This window comes from Coffea arabica, chromosome 5c, assembly GCF_036785885.1.
Source record: "Coffea arabica cultivar ET-39 chromosome 5c, Coffea Arabica ET-39 HiFi, whole genome shotgun sequence".
Taxonomy (NCBI): Eukaryota; Viridiplantae; Streptophyta; class Magnoliopsida; order Gentianales; family Rubiaceae; genus Coffea; species Coffea arabica.
The window spans coordinates 11,150,168-11,168,466 of record NC_092319.1 but is presented as its reverse complement, the minus strand read 5'-3'; the positions used below and the strand labels follow the sequence as shown (position 1 = coordinate 11,168,466).

At 36.0% G+C, this 18,299-nt stretch overlaps 1 non-coding gene across 1 annotated transcript; it reads left to right on the top strand.

Annotated features, from left to right (window-relative positions):
* The first annotated feature begins 8,030 nt into the window (after positions 1-8,030).
* Positions 8,031-8,137, top strand: LOC113691235 (small nucleolar RNA R71). The gene has a single exon (XR_003448644.1). It is a non-coding gene; the product is annotated as a small nucleolar RNA R71 (small nucleolar RNA).
* Positions 8,138-18,299: the final 10,162 nt, after the last annotated feature.

Genomic DNA, 18,299 nt, shown 5'->3' with positions numbered 1-18,299 from the left:
TCCTGTAGTCGATCTTTGATCTGAGGCAGAACCAACCCAATCTGCATCACTATATCCTTCAATATCAGTGTGTCTATGATTTTGATACAGCAACCCTTTTCCAGGAGCACTCTTAAGATATCTGAGAATCCGTATAACAACATCCCAATGACTAGTACGAGGGGTATCAAGAAATTGACTCACAACACTCACTGCAAACGAAATGTCAGGTCTCGTTACAGTGAGATAATTTAATTTACCCACAAGTCTTCGATATTGCTTAGGATCATCAAGTAACACACCTTGATCTCCTGCTAATTTCACATTGGGATCCATAAGAGTATCCACAGGTCGACAACCTAACATCCCAATTTCATTCAACATATCGAGTACATATTTTCTTTGACATAAATAAATTCCATATTTAGACCGAGCTACCTCAATACCCAGAAAATACTGTAAATGACCTAAATCCTTTGTCTGAAATTTTGCCTGCAGATTGGATTTAAGTTTCTGGATCCCCACAACATCATCACCTGTAATCACAATGTCATCCACATAAACAACTAATAAAATTTTACCAGCATTAGAATGCCGATAAAATACAGAGTGATCTACTCCACATCTTGTCAGACCGAACTCCATGACAACACTACTAAACCGGCCAAACCAAGCCCTCGGAGACTGTTTCAATCCATATAAGGATTTTTTCAAACGACAAACCAACCGCGGATTCTCCCCCTGAACAACAAATCCAGGAGATTGTTCCATATATACCTCTTCTTTCAAATCTCCATGCAGAAATGCATTTTTCACATCCAACTGATGCAATGGCCAATTATAAGTTGCTGCCAAAGAGATAAGATGACGAACAGAGGTAATCTTTGCAACAGGAGAAAAAGTTTCTAAGTAATCTACTCCATACACCTGAGTAAATCCTCTAGCTACCAGCTGAGCCTTCAATCTATCAATAGAACCATTAGGCTGCACTTTTATAGTGTACACCCATTTACAACCAACAACAGGCTTACCTGAAGTACGAGGGACAAGATCCCAAGTATTATTTTGTTCCAAAGCAGACATCTCTTCTTGCATAGCTAATCTCCAACCAGGATGATTAAGAGCATAGGTAATAGACTTAGGAATGGAGATAGAATCAAGGGAAGCAACAAAAGAAGAATATGACATAGAGAGACGAGAATAAGAAATAAAATTAGAAATAGGATGGGAAGTATAATGTCTCTTACCTTTACGTAAAGCAATAGGAAGATCTAACTTAGAGGAAGGCGTCATACCTGGATTGGAAGATTGAGAGTTAATTGGTGAAGTGCGTGGCATATCAGGAACTTTTTCAACCATGGAACGACGAGAGTAAACTTGAAAATGAGGACGAGATAATTGAGCTATGGAATCTGGTGGACTAGATAACTCAGGTAATAAAGGGGAAGGGACTGGTAAAACAGGAGAGGAAAAAGTGGGACACTAGTCTAACTCACAAGACATACTTTGTTTGATAAAATACGGAGTGGATTCAAAGAAAGTAACATCAGCACAAGTAAAAAATCGATTTAAAACTGGATTGTAACATCTATACCCTTTTTGCGCTCGTGCATATCCTAAGAAAATACACTTAATAGCACGAAAATCTAATTTATCCACCCCGGGAGTAAGCTGATGAACAAAGCACACACATCCAAAAATACGATGAGGCAATTTAAACACAGGTTCATGAGAAAAAAGAATGGAGTGAGATAATTGACCTTCAAGAATATTAGATGGCATGCGATTAATTAAATAACATGCAGTTAGAACTGCATCACTCCAAAATTGTTTGGGCACATTCATGTGCAACAACAGTGTTTGAGCAATTTTGATTAAATGTCCAATTTTCCTTTCAGCAATTCCATTCTGTTGTGGAGTGTGAGAACAAGAGGACTGATGAATAATACCAGACTTAGTCATAAAGGTATTAAAAGGAGTGGAAAAATATTCTTTCGCATTATCACTGCGAAGTATACGTACAGGCACACCAAATTGATTCTTTATTTCTGTAACAAATGCACAAAAAATGGAATATAATTTTGAACGATTTTTCATTAAATAAAGCCATGTAACTCTGGAAAAATCATCAACAAAGACTACAAAATATTTAAAACCTAACTTTGAAGTGACTCGATTAGAACCCCAAACATCAGAATGAACTAACAAAAAGGGTTCAGAAACCCGTTTATTGACTTTAGGAGCAAAAGAAACATGATGGTGCTTTCCTAACTGACAAGACTCACATTCTAACGAAAATAATTGCTTCAAAGTAGGAACCAACTTTTTCAAATTTTGTAAAGACGGATGACCTAAACGACAGTGAATTTCAAGAGGAGAAAGATGATTACGAGTCCTACAAACCATCACCGCCAATTGTCTCCTACAATGACAAGAACAATTCTGCAAATTATTCATCTGATGGAGAAAATTATTTCACCAGTCGTAAGGATCATGATGATGATGATGATGATGATGATGACCAAGACGAAGACGACCACAAACACAAGCACGATAAACATCACAAAGGTCAGATGTGTTCTTGTTCTTGTGGTGCCCCATCAATTCCTGATGCTCCTATGATTCCTAATGCTCCATCAATCCCAACTTCTGATTATTCTACGAAGGACACGCTTGGGCTAACATTTATTCTTGTTGGTCTTTTATGTTTCCTCTAATTTTGGAGGATCTCTGGAAAGAAATAGACTAGTCGTTAAGAAGTTTGTGAGCCAGTACTATCTACCTAGTAGGTGTGAATTAGATGAAGCAGTACAAGTCCACTCCATAAAAAAAAGTTGAAGTTTATATAGTTGTTATTCTATTTTTATGGGCTGGTGGGTCGTAGTTCTTGATGTTATTGGTTGTTCTTGATGCTATTTTGATTCCAATATATCAGTAATTATATATCAAAAAAAAAGGGGGGGGAGAAATAGTAGCAGGACATGCTATCGGACCATTGAAGTTGAGAAAGTAAAGACCATTATGCTCAAAATAGTAGCAGGACATGCTATCGGACCATTGAAGTTGAGATTGAGAAAGTAAAGACCATTATGCTCATACCCTCCACCAATCGTCCTCTTTGTCTTCAAATCCTGAATGACAACGGAATCAGGAGAAAAAGTAACTGTACACTGTAGAAATTTAGTGAGTTTACTAACAGACATTAGATTAAATGGCAAATTGGGTACGTAAAGAACAGAAGACAGCGGAAGTGATGGATTAATTTCTACAGTGCCTAGTCCTTTAACTTTAGTGGTAGATCCATCAGCTAAAGTAACATGAGGAAAGGGAGTAGACTCTTGAAAATTAGAAAAAATTTTAGAGGTACCTGACATATGATCAGTAGCCCCGGAGTCAATAATCTATGAGTTATTACCTTTTTGTGCTAAAAAAGCAGAGGGAAGAGATGCGTGACTTGTAACTTGGTACTGTAAGAATTTAACATAATCTTTCTCGGATATAGTAACAGTTTTCTGGGACCCATGTGCTAAAGAACTTGATTCAACTTGATCAGTGGTAACCCCATTAGCAAAACTTTCAACCATAGCGAATAGCACTTCAAACAAAACATCAATCAAAATTCGCTATGAACAGTGCGCGTGAATAGTATCGGGTGAACAGTGCCTGATGAACAGTAGGCGCAATGAACAGTACCGCGTGAACAGCACGCGTGAACAGTATCACGTGAACAGTGCGCGATGAACAGTATCGCGTCAAGACTTTTGCTAGATGTTTAACCCTAACCCTAGGACTTTTACTCTGATACCATGACAACAGGTATCTTGGGAGGAAAATATCTAGTCACCGTATTATGAGTGACCAACTAGTATTTATAGGAGTACAAACCTAACAAACTATTTACAAGAATACCCTTACTAATTTATTATCTACAAGAATACTTATATTCTCTTGACACTTTGTATCTGGGTTTGAGCATCAATGTATATATCAAGTTTGAATTTGTTGTGTTATTTAGTTTCTCTGGATGTAAGTTAGGTTCTCGAGCTACAAGTGAGTGAGTCCTGGCAAGAGTTGGGCAGGTGGTCCGCTAAACCCTGGGGTACGCCCTAGGGGAAGGTGGGGTCGTCACAGCTCCTTTCAACACCATTAGATATTTTAAATGTTAAACCCGTAAGAGAATGGTCAGTAATAAAGAATTGGAAGTTCCTTACTCACTCCCTCACGTGTATGCATTCACTCTCATGTATCACAACAATCACTCTAATAAGCTCTCCAAAATTCTTAATGGCCCTTGAATTATCCTCTTGAAAAAATTAGAATTTCTCAAGAGTATATCAACCCAACTTGCCAATTAAGAACCGTGTAAATGCAGCAAGAATAACAATTTACATGACTCAATTAAAGACTCAAAATGACTCAAATATTAGAAGAAACAATGCTGGACAAAATGAAATTAATGGCTGAAAAATTATAAACACGGCTGAAATTTTAGAAACCTAGAAGGACCCTACCTAGTTTAATAAAACTGGAAATTTGAAGTCAAGTCTGAATATGGTTTGGATTTAATTTGGAAGGAATCAATATGGTGAAGCACCTATTTTCCAAGCAAGATTAGGATTTCCAACCCCCAAATGGCTGTTTCCAATGAGCTTCAGGTCAACAAATCAGATATGGAAAGCTAGAAATTGTAATCGGACTCACACTAGGACTACTAATGGCTAACTTGGAAAATCCAAATGGAGTTTGGACAGCAAGTTGAACGAATTTTTCCCCTTTTCTAGGTGAATAAGGACTAGAAGATTACCCCTTTGACCCAATCTTAAGAGCTTTAGGACAATGATGCACAATTAAGGAAGTTGGAAGTGTAATCCAATTGGAATCTGGAAACTATTGGGTGGCTGTTTTATTCCTTATTCCAGCCAACTTTCAAGCTTCCAAAACACGATTTGCACTTGTTTTTGAAGTGTTTGGAAGATAAAAATTCAAGGCTGCTTTTTTTTTAAAACAGCCTTCCAAAATCAACTAAACAGTCTGCACACTTCAAGAAAAGGAATAGGATTTCAGGTATGTTTTTTCAAGAACTTCAAGAATCAGATATTTGTGATCAATAATTGCGAGAAATCCTTAGAAACACTTCAAGAACTTCAAGAATTTCAAGACATAATCAAGAAAATTCAAGAGCTTCAAGTGATGATGGATCCATAGGTAACCAAGCTCCTCAAGGATCAAAAGTTTCAAGTTCAAGCAATACTCAACTTATTCCGAGTGGTCCAATGACAAAAGCGCACGCTAAGAAGTTTCGAGAGGCATTTCAAGCCTTAGTACGAGATGTTCAAGCGCAAGTTAGTGAACCAATTAGCATTCAAGGACTTGAACATGACGAATTGACATTCTATACACTTATTCAAGTCATTGATGCAAGTGCAAGTGAAAGGAGTATCATTCATGTGAGCGATGCGGCAATCAAGGCATAGAAGGCTCTCTGATGCTAAACCGCAATATGAAACCACCCGTTGTTACCTGACGAATACATTTCATCTTGCCCAACCAAGTCTCTACCAACAAACCGCGGATGTAACCACCGAGAAACCGTCCGGTTACTCTCTGAATTCTATTTTTGTAGTTTACTTATTTTCATAACTTTAGCTAAGTTTGTTAGTTCTTGGTTGTCAATTAGAGTTAAGTTGAGTCTTTTAGTTAAGAAATAAAGGTTAGGTCATGTGGGCCATTATTAAGCCAACTCAAGTAGTTAACTTCCTAATCTCGATGAGTTAGGGTTTAGGAAAGTCATAGTGTTTCCAAGTTTGAGTAGGGTTTGATTGTCTCTTGTAAAGGCTATAAATACAACCTTAAACCACGTTATTTTCAAATAGCATACTAATACTGAATTTTCAACCAAAACTTGTGAGTTTTGCAACTCTCTTGTTCCAAGAGATCTTCACTTGAATACTTGAGGTTTTGTCTTAAGTGTTCGTGACTTATCAACCAATAAATCACAATTGGTTGTGGCGTCATCCACCTAGCACCTTGGTTCGCTAAATCATTAGTTTGTGGGTTGAGTAATTCAGTTCATAAACTTAGTGCTTAAAGGGGTCAAGTGTCTTCTGCGAATCAACTTGATTATCCTTGTCTAGATCCGGGGCTTGTGTGGGATACAAGTTCAGGCCATCTTGGCAGGTTCGTATCAGCTTGGCATCAAAGCTAGTCGATGGTATCAAATATATCCTTTTCTTTTGTGTCCTTGTCATCATACGTTTCTGGTTGTTGTTTGCTAAAATTCTAGTTGATGACAAGGACCAATTCCAAAGTCTATTTGATTTCTTTTCTTTATCCACTTGAACTTTAGGATTAAAGATCTCTTTTCCTTTATTCTTCATATTAGACATATTATAAGCATGAGAATCAAGAGTTTCAACATGATAACCTTCTTTATACAACTCTTGTATAACATTAACCTCTTTTGGTTTAAAAGTTTTCCATGCCATAAATCAAGATCCTTACTTTCATTAAGATTAAACGTTAATTCTTCACCATTAACTCTAAAGGTCAACTTACCTTCTTGAACATTAATTAAAGTTCTGGCGGTGGCTAAGAAAGGCCTACCTAAAATAATAGGTATATGCATGTTTTCTTTCATATCAAATACAATAAAGTCAACTAGTATGAAGAATGATTTCACCTTAATGATGGCATTTTCAATTATACCAACTAGATGTTTTATGGAGCTATCTGCCAATTGAAGAGTAACATTTATATCCTTCATTTTCCTCAAATAAATTTTTGTTGCAATGGAAAGTGGCATCAATGATACATTTGCACCTAAATTACATAGACCATTAGTGAAATTCAAATGTCCAATGGTACAAGATATAGTGAAACTCCCTGGATCTTTAAATTTAGCTGGAAGCTTGTTTCGAACACACACCGAGCATTCCTCAGTTAATGCTATTGTCTCATGATCTTCAATTTTCCTCTTTCTTGACATAATATCCTTCAAAAATTTGGCATAAGAGGAAATTTGTAAGATAGTATCAACAAAAGGAATATTAATTCTGATTTGCTCATACATTTTAGCAAATTTCTCAAATTCCTTCTCCTTATTGCTTTACTTCAACTTGTTGGGAAAAGAAATGGAGTTAGTAACATTCTTATGAGAAATATAAGAAGAAAGCATATCAAATTCATTTAAAACATGATCCTTATTATCTTCTCATTCAATTTTACCCCCATTTTCATCATTTCTTCCTTTTTTTAACAAGGTGATTATTTTCTAACTATTTACCACTCCTAAGAGTGATTGCATTCACATGTTCTCTAGGATTCACCTCAATTTTACTTGAAATTCACCCGGTTGCCTCAAATATTGGAATTAGCAATAGTTTCTAACTGGTGTTGCATATCCTTAATCATGGTCATCATATTATTCATGTTCATTTTAACATCGTCAAATCTTTCTCTTGTTTCATGAAAATATTTTTCAAAAATTAACCTCTAAAGTTAAAAAATGTGACTCAAATGGCTTTGTTTGAAAATCGGGTGGACTGATAGGTTTTTGTGCAATTGATTGGCCTCTCCACCCTAAATTAGGATGATTCTTCCAACCGGGATTGTAAGTGTTTGAAAAAAGATTATTTTTTGAGGTGGTCGATTATAGTTGTTAACATTATGAACTTGCTTCATATGAAAACAATTAGCACTATCATGATTACCACCACATGTTGAATAATAAGCAACACTTACATGAGAATTTGAACCACTTCCCCCTTTGTTTACTTAGCAATCTCTCAACATTATCCATTCAAGAATTAAACATGTTTTCTAAGTTAGGACTTAAAAAATTGAGAGTGTCAATTTCATAAATACCGACCACTCTTGTTGAGTTACCTCTTTCATTTGCCCATTGATAATTGTTAGAGGTCATTTCCTCTATCAACGCTTGAGCATCCTCGGTTGATTTTCCCATTAAAGTTTCACCAGCGGTGGCATCTATGTTGATTTTGGTTGGGTAGTTGAGTCCATTATAGAAGGTTTGAATGAACAACCAATCAAGGAGACCATGGCGGGGACATCTTCTTTAAAGATCCTTAAATTTCTCCCAACCTTCATATTATGACTCGCCTTCATGTTGATTGAAACTTGTAATATCCATGCGAAGTTTAGCTATTTTTTCGGGAGAAAAATATTTATTTAAGAATGTTTTTGTCAACTCACCCCAAGAAATGAAAGTATTAGGTGGATAAGAATTAAACCATACCTTTGCTTTATCACAAAATGAAAAGGAAATAACCTTAACTTAATTGCATCATCACTTACTCCATTTATTTTGATTGTACCACATAAATTCATGAAATTAGCTAGATGAGCGTTAGGATCCTCCGTTGCATTTTCTCCAAATTGACTTTGTTAAACCATTTGGATGAGCGACGGCTAGATCTCAAAGTTGTTTGCATTAATTGATGGCCTTGCAATACTAGTTTACGCTTTTGATTCATTTGGCAAGGCATAATCCCCTTTGCTCCTCCATTTCGACGATAGTTTCACCTATACTTTCTACCTCAATTCGCTCTTGTTGGGCATTTCTTTTTCCTCTTCTCATTGTGTTTAATTCTTTGAAGGCAAACTGTGCCTTTGGTGAAGAATTTAGTACTTAGAAATAACCAAAATGAAGAACTAGAGGATGAAGAATATAAGATTAGCAAAAATAAAGATAAATTAACAAAGTCTAGATTAATAAAGCTTGCTTTAACTCTAGTGTTGTACCTAAGTCTAAGTCCCCGATAACGGTGCCAAAAACTTGATAGGACTTTTTACGACACTATAAATTTTAAAACCTTATTCCCCTATTTCCCCAAGTATACGGTTCGTTTCTTGAGTATAGGGACAATAGGTGTCGATTCCATAGGGACTTAGAATATGGCATTCACTGGAGTTTTAATCACTTGCTTTATTATCTAGATAATGAAAGTTTAAGGAAGTAAAGCAAAGAAAGTTAATTAGGCGGTAAACCGGCCATGAAAGATGTTAGTTTAGATGGTACAACTAGCCATAAAAGTCAGAAGTTAGTTAGGCTGTACAACCGGCTATATAGAAAAAACAAGAAATATAAACCGGCCATTAGGTGTAAAACCAACCATCTAGGTGGTAGATTGTAAGAAAGTAAATAAAAGTAAAAACAAGTTAAATTATAATTGCTTAAAGATGAGGTGAGAGAATCCCAAGGACTAGAATCCCTTTTTATGTCAAGTTTAGAAGTTAGTTAAGGTGATTATGCTTATACTTCCATTAATTATCAAGGAATAACTTCCAAATGGATGTCCTTGGTTTCGCCAATGGGCAATTTTAAAAGAAATTGCCTTGGCTAATTCCTCTAAAAATTGCTTTCGATAGTTCCTTTAACTCCTTGAATCATCCTTCACTTGTTTTCATAGAGAACAAGTTAAATAAGTGCAAGGAAGTTATTATATGAATCCAACCAACCATTATTCACTACTTTCATGAGAATAAAGATAATGTTTAAGAACTTAGATCTATAAGAAGGCAACTTTCATTGCTCAACTTTATCAAATCATTCATAATTGATGGTTAAACAACTATAAAGCATAAGATAAGTTCTCAAACTAACAAATCATGAAAAAGCATAATCATTCTCTAACTATTTCAAATCAAAACTATAACAAGTTCGTCTTCACCCTAGGATATGAAAATGTTTAGCTAGATATCATATTAAGAACATCTAAGCATGAAACAAACTTGGAACAAAGCATGGCAAATAAGAGTGTTTCTTGAAGATTGAATCCTTGAATTCCTTCACAAGTTGATCTCTCAAATAATGTTGATATAAGAGTGTTTTCACCTTTCTATCAAAGTTCTTGAACTAACTTGAAACTTACAATATCAAAGTAGAGATAAAACTACTTCTATTTCTATTTTTACTTTACTCTACTTCACATTACATGGTGCTATCTCTTGCTCACATGATGCTCAAATGAATGAGATTCAAGAGGTATTTATAAATGTTTGGATGAGAAGATGTTCTCATAATGTAGTCACAAAGTTGCTTTTCTCTTCTCCAACTCAAATTTAGCTGGTTCCAGCCATTTTTCTTGCAAAGGAATTGGTCCTTGTCATCATAAAAATTCTGGTTGTTGTTTGCTAGAATTTTCGTGGCTGTCCTTTATTGTCGTTAAGTCAATTATGGCTGTAGTTACTTCTTGGGGAAGCATTGCAGCTCTTGAATTCTGGAAAACAATCTTGAATTCTTGAGATTTTTGTGACTGATTTCCAGGAAGAAGAAAATTGAAGTTCTTGGGTTCTTGAAATTCTTGAAACCAACTTTCCAAATCTTGAACCCTGGTTCATCTTCTTCAAGTTGAGCACTTGCATCTATTGTTGTGTTTGATGGCATCTATTGTTGTGTTTGATTGAGTTTGGAAAAAAAGAAAAAGAAAAAAGGGTCTTATCCATGAAGAAAAAAATGAGAAAAAGGGAAAGAAAAAGGAAACGGATTAGGAAAGATCACAATTTGGAAACCTATTGTGACTTGGATTGTTGCCAAATCTGGTCACAACCTCTTGTCCAATGTAGTTTATGTTATAAGCTGCATAAGCCTGCTCACTTAGGAAAGTTCTTAAACCAAATCCTGCTTTCCAAAAAGAGACTCCAAGTCTTCCCAAACAAATTTCCAGATCTGGTCCCCAAACAGGTTGCCAAATTTCAAGCCACAGTTAATTGGGTAGGAGTTTTCTAGGTTCCTAAATTTCTGCCATTTGAGTTTTGTTTTGTTTGAGTCTTGTCCAGCCACTAAGTAAGTCAATTCGAGTTTTATGTCTAGTCTAAAATCGAATTCTTATAGTCCTAATAAGTCCAAAACAGTCTTGGACTAAGAGGGTCATTATTTTCCTAATTGAGTCTTCCTTGCCAATTTAATTACTTTCCTATTCCTTGCCAATAACTATTATATAATTTTAATTTTCACTATGAAGGAAGTATATCTTGTAAAGTGGAAGTAATTATGCCTTGAATTTTGCATACTTGATAAGTTTTCTATCTTGTTTCACAAATTGAGTGATGAATATGGCCAATATTTTCTTTCCTATGATCATTCTATATGAGGGAAGTTACTTCAAAAAGAGAGAGCCAGAGAGAGAATAAATAAATGTTCTACTCCAATGATTCTTGAAACTTAGTAATTGGGAGTCTTCATGTGATACCCCAACTTTTAGGATCATCTTTTGTTTAGTCTCAAAGAGGATATTACGGGTTCTTTAGTTTATTTTATTTTAAACATTATTTTGTTTTAAAGAAGAAACTAAAGTTATTTCTTTGGGTTTGATTTAAAACCTTGTTTTATTTTAAAAGACTAGAAACCCTAAACGTCTAATCAAAACCCTAGTTTCACTTGTGACTGACCGTTTTCTCAAATTTCTCATATTTTAACCGAAACCCTAAATTCAATTTATGGAATTGTAAAACCCCTCACGTTTTCTTAAAAATTTCCTTTTCTTTGAAACTTATGATTTTATAATAGCCCTACCACACAATCACCCCACAATAAGTGCAAATGAACATGAAAGTAAAGGTTTTCCCTTTCCATTTTTAAGTTAGAGCGAATTAGGATTTTCACGTTTTTCTGAAGGGTGACTATTCGATACGGAGTGAGGATCAAATTTGGTAGGTAAGAGTGGCTTTTGGATGAGGAAATATTATATGATTAGAAATGATAATAATAAGTTAGTGATTAGAAGGCAAAAACCCTAGTATACGCGATTTAAGAAAAATCGGTTCAAACCGACGGGTATCGATTGCTATCGATTGAACCCACCACTTCCCTACCACCACAACCCTTGATATTTTTGCAAAATATCTCCCTCATCCTCAGCCTTATAGCCCAAATTATTGACCCAAAATGCAAGGAAAAGAAAACAAAATTTCAGTTGGTTTTGGTGGTGACAAGTGTCGGCCACCTATGGTTCCTTGACCAAGCCAAGTCTCACCTTCTTATCCTCCATTTGAGTCCATTTCTTCACCATTTTCCCCTAGTTTGGCCGAGCTTAAGGGAGAGAGAGAGAGAGAGCAAGATAAACAACTTCAATCCATCTTGAGTTTGAACCTTTTGAGTGCAAATAAGAAAAACTAAACCGATTAATCACTAGTTTGGAAACTTGGGAAGGTTAAGGAGCCAAAATTTTCAAGGAGAAGTGGAGGATCACTCTTGCAAGCTCTTGTCTTGAGGTATAATGGCTGATCAACCTTTCTTTCTCCATTAATCATGATTAAGTTGGGTATTAATGTTAGAATTGTGCTTGTGATGCTTGTTTCAAATGATTTTGATGATTAGAGGGATGACTTTTGAGTAAGGGTTTCTTGTGGGTTAGGTGTTATATGATGTGTATATGTGGTATATAATCTTGTAAAGGAGAAAGTAGTGGTAGTTTTAAGGTAAAAATGTGACTTATAGCTTAAATATAACAAAATTCCAGATTTCTGGAAATTGTAGCTTCAGTTCTGCCCAGTTCGAGTTCATTATGTTAGAGGCCAAATTAGGTTTAGCACAAAACATGAAACTTGTAGAGAATGATATTTTATAGTTGCCTACAAAAGTTTAGCTCAATCAGAGTAACGTAGCCTGTGAAAAGATGAAAATACCCTGACTGCCATAGGAGTAAAGTCAGTAGACAGTTTTGACAGTATACTAAGTTGGTTGCATTTGTTCACCTTGATACGTACTGAACTAGCTTTTAGCCAAAACATCAAAGTTTTAACCATATGTTCAATCTTTCAAACGCAACTGAAAACACCTCAATCGGATTTCGGTAGCCTGAGTTATTATTGTTTACATATAATGCGGTTAACCAGCCCGAATATGAGATTTTGGTTTTGTAATCCGGACTTTTGACCTAGATACACTATGAACTGGACTGAATAGTCTTCATCAAAGTTGTAGCACTCTGTCTTAGCTTCGAAACGGTGTCAATTGTATCCCAATCTGATAAGTGTAGCTTTAGTTGTGCTCGTTAGGCTAAGTGGCGGCAAATCTGTCTTTTGAGTTATGCCTTACATTTTATTTCCGAACATGTACCTAGTTTAATTTTGTATTTGAATGACTTTGAGCCTATTGAACGGCTACTGAAATGAGGTTATTTTATGTGTGACTTTGGGACTGTTTGAGAAAAATATTGAAGTCATAAATGGCTGAAAAATAGGTAAACACAAGGGATATGCCGCCAAAGTTTCACTAGAGGACTAACCTAGCCTTTGGAGTTCTAGTTCTATATTTTGCAAATTTGACTTGGATATACTGAAAAATGGGTTGAGGTATCTTCATGGAAGTTGTAACCTTTTGTTTAAGTTTCGAGACACTACCTAGTATATTTTGATTCGATAATCACAGCTCCAGTTATGGTCATAAATCGTGTAACCCATTTTGTACCATTTAATTTTCACGCACGCGCACGTGTATTTCTCAACCGTTTTGCCATTTTGGACCGTTTAGGATTATTTTTGTTATTTTGTTACCATTCCAGCTGTTTCGGCCAATTTCGACATTCTTTTGGCCTTAACGTCATTTTTTATCATTTTTTATTATTTTTGACCGTTTTCGATCGTTTACACTACAAACTGCTATTGTATGGTTGTTTCACTTATGTGTGTATATAATCTTTCAATACAGACTGTGAGGCTTTTGACGGTGACGGTCAATCTCAGTAAATTGTATCGTTTTCGTGCCAAGCATTATCATGTGAGTAATTGAGTTGTTATTGATGTGGAATTGTTAAAGTGCTTTGTATATGTTAAATGGGTACTTAGGCGAGGGTGTACTTTATCTCACTCGACCTAAGCCCATCATTTGTTTTGATTTCCTATGCGAGAATACATGCCTTATGTTGAGTATCACCCTTTTGCTGTGTGCTGATGAGGGTGATTACATGACTTGAGTATCACCCTTTTGCTGTGTGCTGATGGGGGTGATTACATGACTTAAATTGAACCCCATTTGCTGTGTGCTATTTGGGGTAAGTACTTTGTTGTGTACTTTGTTGAGAGATCGGATATCTCAGGACTTGGTTCCAACCCGGTTCCAAGGGTTAGACGAACTATTCGAGCCAGTTGGAGCTTGGTCGAAGATAGTTCCATGCTAAACTTGGGATTTAGTTCCTTGTTAAAGTTTTGACGAAAGCTAAGTTATTTTGTTTCGCTCGAGCTACTGTGTGCTGTTGACTGGCCAGTGGGGGTTGATAAGGTAAACAGGGAAAGTTAAGTGGAGTCTACGGACCATGTGTACTTTGGTTGACGGAGTGTCAACAGGCGTTCAAGCTCGGGGAATTGAACTGGGTTTGGAGCCACCTGTATCCTACCATTGTGATATTACTTTTCTGTTATTGATGTGAATTACCCTGATTTACTTGTTTAATTATGTGAGTTTATATTTTTATCTCTGATTATTCACTAAGCATATAGTTTACCCTTTTCCATTTATTTTCCTTAGCCGGGGCCGATGCGGGGATCGCTCGGAAAGGTGTTTAGTGTTTTGATTATAGATGAGTTGAATTTGTACTTGTTATAAGTTGACTAGTAAGATGTATATAGTTGTCGTGGTGGTTGTAGCTATCAGCTTTTCTAGGGTTTACTTTCTGGTACTCGTGATATGTAAATCTTGGAAAATTGAATGTAATATTTGAGATTTATCTTGTAATTCGTTTGAGAACTGTAGTGAGTGAGTGAGTCCCGGCGAGAGTTGGGCAGGCGACTCGCTAGGGGGAGGTGGGGCCGTCGCAGGTGGTATCAGAGCCTGCTTCGCGTGGTCTCTACGCGGAGTGAGTTTGGACTAAGTGATAAATAAGTATGAAGGACTAAGTGCTCGTTCGAGCATAAGCTATGAATCATAAATGTTATAGGCCTCAAATCTTTTTCACGGTATCTGAGGACCATAGATAGGTACGTCAGGTAGGAATGTCGATTGTAAATAGTTTACTCTTGGGACTAGCCAACTCGAGATGTGAATTATCTTATTTCGGATTCTCGTGTCTGAGTATTCCAGAGTTGAGACTTACATTTTGGGAACATGAACAGGTTTGTCTGGCTAGAATGAGTACAAGAGATCAACGGGCACCTTGGGAAGTGGAGTAGGAAACCAGATGGGGGTGATTTTCATTGAGTGTGGGACGACAAGTCGCGTTTCCTTTCGTTTTACCCTTGCATTGTTCTTACATGTCATTTACTTGTGGTATGTTAATACCTACATATATAGTACTTGCTGCACTTGACTTTGTCTAACTTGAAATGTTTCTTGGTGTATATGGTGCATTATATTGTGTATATGTCTCCTTGTGTATTTGGCGTGTTATATCTTGTTGTTTTAGTCAATTTACTGTGTTACATACTAAATCACCTTTTGAAAAAAAAAATTTCGAGGACGAAATTCTTTGAAGGAGAGAAGATTGTGATACCCCAACTTTTAGGATCATCTTTTGTTTAGTCTCAAAGAGAATATTACAGATTCTTTAGTTTATTTTTATTTTAAAACATTATTTTGTTTTAAAAAAGAAACTAAAGTTATTTCTTTGGATTTGATTTAAAATCTTATTTTATTTTAAAAGACTAGAAACCCTAAACGTCTAATCAAAACCCTAGTTTCACTTGTGACTGACCGTTTTATCAAATTTCTCATATTTTAACCGAAACCCTAAATTCAATTTATGGAATTGTAAAACCTCTCACGTTTTTCTTAAAAATTTCCTTTTATTTGGAACTTATGATTTTATAATAGCCCTACCACCCAATCACCCCACAATAAGTGCAAATGAACATGAAAGTAAAGGTTTTTCCTTTCCATTTTTAAGTTAGAGCGAATTAGGATTCTCACGTTTTTCTGTAGGGTGACTATTCGGTACAGAATAAGAATCAAATTTGGTAGGTAAGAGTGGCTTTTGGATGAGGAAATATTATATGATTAGAAGTGATAATAATAAGTTAGTGATTAGAAGGCAAAAACCCTAGTATACGCGATTTAAGAAAAATCGGTTCAAACCGACGAGTATCGATCACTACCGATTGAACCCACCACTTCCCTACCACCACATACCCTTGATATTTTTGCAAAATATCTCCCTCATCCTCAGCCTTATAGCCGAAATTATTGACCCAAAATGCAAGGAAAAGAAAACAAAATTTCAGTTGGTTTTGGTGGTGACAAGTGTCGGCCACCTATGGTTACTTGCTTAAGCCAAAGTCTCACCTTCTTATCTTCAATTTGAGTCCATTTCTTCACCATTTTCCCTTGATTTGGCCGAACTTAAGGGAGAGAGAGAGAGAGAGAGCATGAGAAACAACTTCAATCCATCCTGAGTTTGAACCTTTTGAGTGCAAACAAGAAAAACTAAATCGATTAATCACTTGTTTGGAAGTTTGGGAAGGTTAAGAAGCCAAAAATTTCAAGGAGAAGTGGAGGATCACTCTTGCAAGCTCTTGTCTTGAGGTATAATGTCTGATCAACATTTCTTTCTCCATTAATCATGATTAAGTTGGGTATTAATGTTAGAATTGTGCTTGTGATGCTTGTTTCAAATGGCTTTGATGATTAGAGGGATGACTTTTGAGTAAGGGTTTCTTGTGGGTTAGGTGTTATATGATGTGTATATATGGTATATAATCTTGTAAAGGAGAAAGTAGTGGTAGTTTTAAGGTAAAAAAGTGACTTATAGTTTGAATATAACAAAATTTCAGATTTCTGGAAATTGTAACTTCAGTTCTGCCCGGTTCCAGTTCATTATGTTAGAGGTCGAATTAAGCTTAGTACAAAATATGAAAATTTTAGAGAATGATATTTTATGATTTCCTACAAAATTTCAGCTCAATCGGAGCAACGTAGCCTGTGCAAAGATGAAAATACCCTGACTGCCATAGGAGTAAAGTCAGTGGACAGTTTTGACAGTACACTAAGTTGGTTGCATTTGTTCACCTTGATACGTACTGAACTAGCTTTTAGTCAAAATATGAAAGTTTTAGCCCTATGTTTCAGCTTTCTAACACAACTGAAAACACCTCAATCAGACTTCGGTAGCCTGAGTTATTGTCATTTACGCATAATGCAGTTAACTAGCCCCAATATGAGATATTGGTTCTATAATCCGGACTTTTGACCTAGATACACTATGAAATGGACTTAGTAGTCTTCATCAAAGTTGTAGCATTCTGTCTTAGCTTCGAAACGGTATCAATTGTACCCCAATCCGATAAGCATAGATTCTGTTGTGCTCGTTACGCTAAGTGGCGGCAAATCTGTCTTTTGAGTTATGCCTTACATTTCATTTCCGGACATGTACCTAGTTTAATTTTATATTTGAATGACTTTGAGCCTATTGAACGGTTACTAAAACGAGGCTATTTTATGTGTGACTTTGGGACTATTTGAGGAAAATATTGAAGCCATAAATGGCTGGAAAATAGGTAAACACAAGGGATATGCCGCCAAAGTTTCACTAGAGGACTAACCTAGCCTTTGGAGTTCTAGTTCTATATTTTGCAAATTTGACTTGGATATACTGAAAAATGGGTTGAGGTATCTTCATGGAAGTTGTAATCTTTTGTTTAAGTTTCGAGACACTACCTAGTACATTTTGATTCGATTACCGCAGCTCCAGTTATGGTAAAAAATCGTGTAACCCATTTTGTACCATTTTCATTTTCACGCATGCGCACGTGCATTTCTCAACCGTTTTGCCATTTTGAACCGTTTAGAATTATTTTTGTTATTTTGTTACCATTTCAGCCGTTTCGGCCAATTTCGACATTCTTTTGGCCTTAACGTCATTTTTTATCATTTTTTATTATTTTTGACCGTTTTCGATCTTTTACACTACAAACTGCTATTGTATGGCTGTTTCACTTATGTGTGTATATAATCTATCAATACAGACTGTGAGGCTTTTGATGGTGATGGTCAAGCTCAGTAAATTGTATCGTTTTCGTGCCAAGCATTATCATGTGAGTAATTGGGTTGTTATTGATGTGAAATTATTAAAGTGCTTTGTATATGTTAAATGGGTACTTAGGCAAGGGTGTACCTTATCTCACTTGATCTAAACCCATCATTTGTTTTGATTTTCTATGTGAGAATACATGCCTTATGTTGAGTATCACCCTTTTGCTGTGCGCTGATGAGGGTGATTACATGACTTGAGTATCACCCTTTTGTTGTGTGCTGATGGGGGTGATTACATGATTTCAATTGAACCCCATTTGCTGTGTGCTGTTTGGGGTAAGTACTTTGTTGTGTACTTTGTTGAGAGATACCATCTATTGAAAGATCAGATATCTCAGGG